At 35.8% G+C, this 6,678-nt stretch overlaps 1 pseudogene; it reads right to left on the minus strand.

Annotated features, from left to right (window-relative positions):
• Positions 1-810: 810 nt before the first annotated feature.
• On the minus strand, positions 811-6,170 carry LOC136388035 (olfactory receptor 51A7-like; annotated as a pseudogene).
• Positions 6,171-6,678: the final 508 nt, after the last annotated feature.

Below are 6,678 nucleotides of genomic sequence, written 5' to 3' on the forward strand. Positions count from 1 at the left end.
AATTTGATTTCTCTTGTTAGGCGTTTGTTGTAGAGATAAACTTCTCTTCAGGACCTCCTAAATTTAGACATTTCAAGACTTTTCTAGGTACTCTAAAATCTGCTTCATCTGTATACTATGGAAAATTATTTCTCATTATTTGCCAAATCATATGCTCCATTCCAGCCATAGCTGGTATGTTCCCACTGATCTATATCTCCTCCATAATATAGTGAAAATACATTATGTACATCTGCATTTGATAGATGTTTTTGAAAAATGATCTCCATCTATCCAAATTTTATCCCTTCCTTAAGAGCTGATTTAAATCCAACTGCTCCATTAACATCTTAAAAATACAATGTTGGGCAAATAAGTTTGTAAAATGTGATTTTTACATTTGCTCACTTTTACTGTTAAAAATGGCCACTGCCAGGTGAAAATACTAACTACCTTCCTGCTTGAGAAGGGGCTTTGTTATGCTAATATGTGCTGGAGAAGAGGTTTCATGCCAAAAAGTTTCAAGAAGAAACTTGAGAAGAAGAAAGAGACCATATATTTTGCAGAGAAGGCAGCCAAGATGGCAGGGTGCTGAAGGGGAAACCATGTTTTCGCAGAGATTGTACAGAGAGAAGGAGATGGGGAACCAGAGGACTGAGGCTGGTGGGCAGCCTTTGATTCTAGGAAAGCACAGAGAAGATTCTCCCAGTTGTGGAACCGAAGAATGTATGAATGGATTCTTCCCCTCAGTCTTCCACAAGATGTTAACCACTCTGGCACTGAATACATAGTAGGTGCCAATAAATACTGACTGTTTAATAATTTGTTGCCTCAATGTTCAAGTTCATAACTCCTACATATGCTCAACAACTTCCCCCAGATCTTCTCCAGGATTTGTCGAGTCTTTACACAGTACACAATGGGGTTCATTAAGGGAGGCAACAACAAGTATATGTCTGCAATAAGAATAACAGTGAGGGGGCTTTTGTACTTGACAAAGTGGTGCATAGCAGCCTGGGTGATGATGGGTACATAGAAAATGAACACAGCACAGATGTGGGAGACACAGCTATTGAGCGCCTTGCATCTCTATGCCAGAGATGCAATGATGAGTACAGTCTTCAGGATCAACATGATGACAGAAAAATTAATGCCAAGTCCAGCGTAGTACAGAGAGCAACAAAGAAGCAATAGATAACATTGATATTGTTGTCTGAACAGGCCAGCTTCATGGTATCCTGATGAAGACAGTATGAGTGAGAAAGGAGATGATTCTTCTGACAATATTTTAGTCTCCTTAAAGTGAAGGGAATGGAAGCACTAACGGAATTCTCCTGATGGCTAAGATTAGTCTCATTTTAGCAACTCTATTGCTAGTGAGGAGCAAACTATACCTAAGGGTATTGTGAATGACAAGAAAACGATCCAAAGACATGACTAGAAACACTGAGGATTCCAAGAAATGAATCAATGGATGAAGAATTCTTGAGCAAAGCAGACATTGGAAGGCATCCATATCGGAAAAGAAGAAGTAAAGGTATCACTTTTTGCAGATGATATGATCCTATACATCGAAAACCCCAAAGAATCCACAAAAAGACTACTAGAAACAATAAGCCAATACAGTAAGGTCGCAGGATACAAAATTAACATACAGAAGTCAATAGCCTTTCTATATGCCAACAATGAAACAACTGAGAAGGAACTCAAAAGAATAATCCCCTTCACGATTGCAACAAAAAAAATAAAATACTTAGGAATAAACATAACAAAGAATGTAAAGGACTTATATAATGAAAACTATAAACCATTGTTAAGGGAAATCGAAAAAGATATAATGAGATGGAAGAATATACCTTGTTCTTGGCTAGGAAGAATAAATATAATCAAGATGGCTATATTACCCAAAGCAATATACAAATTTAATGCAATTCCCATCAAACTTCCAATGACGTTTTTTAAAGAAATAGAGCAAAAAATCATCAGATTTATATGGAACTATAAAAAACCCCGAATAGCCAAAGCAATCCTAAAGAAAAAGAATGAAGCTGGGGGCATTACAATACCTGACTTCAAACTATATTATAGGGCCACGACAATCAAAACAGCATGGTATTGGCAGAAAAATAGACACTCAGACCAATGGAACAGAATAGAAAGTCCAGAAATAAAACCACATATATATAGTCAAATAATTTTTGATAAAGGGGCCAACAACACACAATGGAGAAAAGAAAGCCTCTTTAATAAATGGTGCTGGGAAAACTGGAAAGCCACATGCAAAAGAATGAAACTGGACTACAGTTTGTCCCCCTTTACAAAAATTAACTCAAAATGGATCAAAGATCTAAACATAAGACCTGAAACAATTAAGTACATAGAAGAAGACATAGGTACTCAACTCATGGACCTGGGTTTTAAAGAGCATTTTATGAATTTGACTCCACAGGCAAGAGAAGTGAAGGCAAAAATTAATGAATGGGACTACATCAGACTAAGAAGTTTTTGCTCAGCAAGAGAAACTGATGACAAAATAAACAGAAAGCCAACTAAATGGGAAATGATGTTTTCAAACAACAGCTCAGATAAGGGCCTAATATCCAAAATATACAAAGAACTCATAAAACTCAACAACAAACAAACAAACAATCCAATAAAAAAATGGGAAGAGGATATGAACAGACACTTCTCCCAGGAAGAAATACAAATGGCCAACAGATATATGAAAAGATGCTCATCTTCTTTAGCTATTAGAGAAATGCAAATCAAAACAGCAATGAGATACCACCTCACACCTGTTCGATTAGCTATTATTAGCAAGACAGGTAATAGCAAATGTTGGAGAGGCTGTGGAGAAAAAGGAACCCTCATACACTGTTGGTGGGAATGTAAAGTAGTACAACCATTATGGAAGAAAGTATGGTGGTTCCTCAAAAAACTGAAAATAGAACTACCTTATGACCCAGCAATCCCTCTACTGGGTATATACCCCAAAAACTCAGAAACATTGATACATAAAGACACATGCAGCCCCACGTTTATTGCAGCATTGTTCACAGTGGCCAGTACATGGAAACAACCAAAAATCCCGTCAATAGATGACTGGATAAAGAAGATGTGGCACATATACACTATGGAATACTACTCAGCCATAAGAAATGATGACATCGGAACATTTACAGCAAAATGGTGGGATCTTGATAACATGATACGAAGCGAAATAAGTAAATCAGAAAAAACCAGGAACTGCATTATTCCATACGTAGGTGGGACATAAAAGTGAAACTAATAGACATTGATAAGAGTGTGGTGGTTACGGGGGGGGGGGGGGGAATGGGAGAGGGAAAGGGGGAGTGGGAGGGGCACAAAGAAAACAAGATAGAAGGTGACAGAGGACAATCTGACTTTGGGTGATGGGTATGCAACATAATTGAACAACAAGATAACCTGGACTTGTTATCTTTGAATATATGTATCCTGATTTATTGATGTCACCCCATTAAAAAAATAAAATTATTAAAATTTAAAAAAAAAAAAAAAAAAAGCAGACATTGGGTGAAATTCCCACAGCATTAAACAGAAAAATTCTCAGCATGATAGGAAGAAAGGACAAGGACAGGCCCCCGTCAGAGACAGCCACCATGGCAAGGAGATGATATTGTACATGGGCTCATGAAGTGAGGGCTCTGTCTTTATGATAAGGAGAATGGTGCTGTAGCCCACGAGGGCAACCAGGTACATGAGGCAAATGGAGATGGAGATACAGATGTGGGCAGATTCCAGTTCCGGTATGCTAATCAAAAGAAAAAGCTAGAGCTCAGAGTTATTGAAAAGAGATATGAATGAAAATTTGAGGTCTTTATCCAGACCTTAAATCACATAAACAAAATTCCATCACACTTTTAACTAAAACTCAATGTTGATGAAAATAAGCAGTTCTTTTATATGTTGTACTCAGAAGCATATTTGGCATACTATTAATAAAATATAATTTTTAATATTTATTAAAAGTTTATGAACATGTTCATGTTCTCCAACATGAGAATTTCACTTAAAGAATTAATTCTAAGGTCATAGTTTCCCAACATTTTTATCCAAATAGTAAAGTTATATCAAAACAGGGAAGCTTTAATTAAGTCAGTAATAGGCACTCAGAATCTTTCCCTCTGTTTTTCCACATTATCTTCATACTCTTCTTGTTGGTTTCATAACAAGATCCCTGACTTCCTAAAAGAAAGTTTAAAAATAATAGACTAAGAAAATAATCAGGACTGATCAGGCAGTGGTGCAGTGGATAGAGAGTTGGACTGTGACACGGAGGACCCAGGTTTGAAACCCCAAGGTGGCCAGCTTGAGTGTGGGCTGATCCGGCTTGAGTGTGGGTCTCTGGCTTGAGCATGGAATCATAGACATGACCTAATGATCACTGGTTTGGGCCCAAGATCGCTGGCTTGAGCAAGGGGTCACTCACTCTGCTGTAGTCCCCCAGTCAAGGTACATTTGAAAAAGCAATCAATGAATAATTAAGGTGGCGTAACAAAGAATTGATGCTTCTCATCTCTCTCCCTTCCTGTCTGTCTGTCCCTATCTGTCCTTCTCTCCTGTCTCTGTCACACAAAAAGAAAAGAATCAGAGATTCTTGAAAATATCTATCTTGTGATAAATATTACGTAAATGCTATAAAGTAAATTAATAGACTAATTTAAGTCTGAAAATTATGAAGTAGATACATATTACCCACATTTTATATAGGACTGTAAACATCAATTTAGGCTCAATAAATCACAAACATAAAATATTAATATTGATTAATATTAGTTAATTAATAATAATGGTTTCCAAAAGAAGTGGGGGAATGGAGCATAGATACATCTTTGGGAGTAATGTATCTTGATTGTCTTCATGTTTGTACTCTTGCATGAAACAAATAGTTCCTAGCTAAAGCACCTATGGGCCACATTTCAGGTTATTATTTTATTATCTCAAGGGAAGATGCTGAAGCCACACAGTAGTATCATGAGGTTCTTCATATTATCTCTCTTGATCAAATTATCTAATATTTTATCTTTGAGCAAATGAGTAATAAAAATTCTAAGTAAAAGAAATCCAAATTACTCCATTTTTGAATGTGAAATTTTAAAATTTATCTACATTTTAATTAAACCCTTTTTTTATTATTAAGGTCTTTATTAAGGAGCTAACATTATATTATAAAAAAGTACAATATATAACATTGTGATTTATTACCAATTTTTTTGAGCTCTGGATATCCCAATGTTGAATAATCAGTATAAATCATTGGAGAAACATATATATGCAAGTTAAGCATTGTACATCCCATCTACATCTTATTAGCATGAAGAACACATGCATAAATTAAAAAAATATATTTAAATTAATAATTTCAATTGCAAAAATAAAAGACAAAGTTGCAAATATAAAGGCAGAGGCAACAAAAGGCAAGAGTTAACATGTAACTTAATTATAACCAATTAACTAATTTATCATGACACATAGTTATCTTGGGAAGTCATACATGGGTATAGCTAATCACATTAATATACTTGTTATCAATTTTGACACTCTAAGCCTTGCCACACATTTCAAACATATGGAGTTATCAGAAAAGGGCATACACTGTTTACACCTAAGTCACTCTTAGTGGTTTTATGTTTACTATACACATACCAATATATATGGTGAATGTAGCCACATTATTTTCAGAGTACGCGGAATTTAAAACAAGTCATATTACGAAGAAAAAAGGAGAGATTTTGCAAAGATAAAAGAACTCATAACAACCTTACTGCTTATACAATTAATAAGAAAGCTTCAAAGTACACACACAAAAAAGTAACAACCAAAACAGACACATGTGTAATCAGATTCGGCAACTTTAGTACTTCCCTGGTTGAATGCTGCTTTGTTGCCTATGTAGATAAAAATCACTGGAGCTGATCATTTCAGATTTCTGCATCATAATATATATAAATTATATTTTAATTATAAATTCTCTGGGGCAGAACCAGTTCTCTTTGGTAATGTTCAGGTCTCCACAGTCTGTGGAACATCCCAGTCTGAATTAAAACGATGGCCCTGAACCAGACCCTCTTCTGGGAATTTCCAGGAAATTTCTCAGGGAAATAATTTGTTTCAAGAGGGTAGCAGAGCTGGAGGAACTGGTGTCCCATGAGTGCAAGTCAGGAGACAGCTCAAGGAATCTGGGATCTATAAATAAAGATCCTAGACACTGAAGCTGAGAAGCCTTTTGCCTAAGGTCACTTCTCTTTCTCTCTGGGTGAAATGGTAAGTTCAGCAGAGCCCTACCATAATATTGCTTTTATAATATGTCTCTGTTTCCTGAAGTGTGTCTGAAATATGTGTACTGTAAGAACTGGGACTTAGAGAGGACTATAAATAAGGCTGACTAAAAGCACCATAATTTTGATGCAGGAGGGGCTTAAATTAAAAAAAATTATATATATATATATAATTGCCACAAGGGAACAGGGAGAGCTTTTTCTTGGAATTATACTTGCCAGACAAAATGACAGTTTAACTTAAATTTGGGGAGGAAGCTACAAAAATGAAACTTCACTCAGTCTTCTTTTAGCCACTGGTTGTCACTATTCACTTCACCTATCTATAACTAGCAAAATAGATGCCAAAAAAGCATCTAGTTATTCACACAAAGTTACA

This window comes from Saccopteryx leptura, chromosome 1, assembly GCF_036850995.1.
Source record: "Saccopteryx leptura isolate mSacLep1 chromosome 1, mSacLep1_pri_phased_curated, whole genome shotgun sequence".
Lineage (NCBI taxonomy): Eukaryota > Metazoa > Chordata > Mammalia > Chiroptera > Emballonuridae > Saccopteryx > Saccopteryx leptura.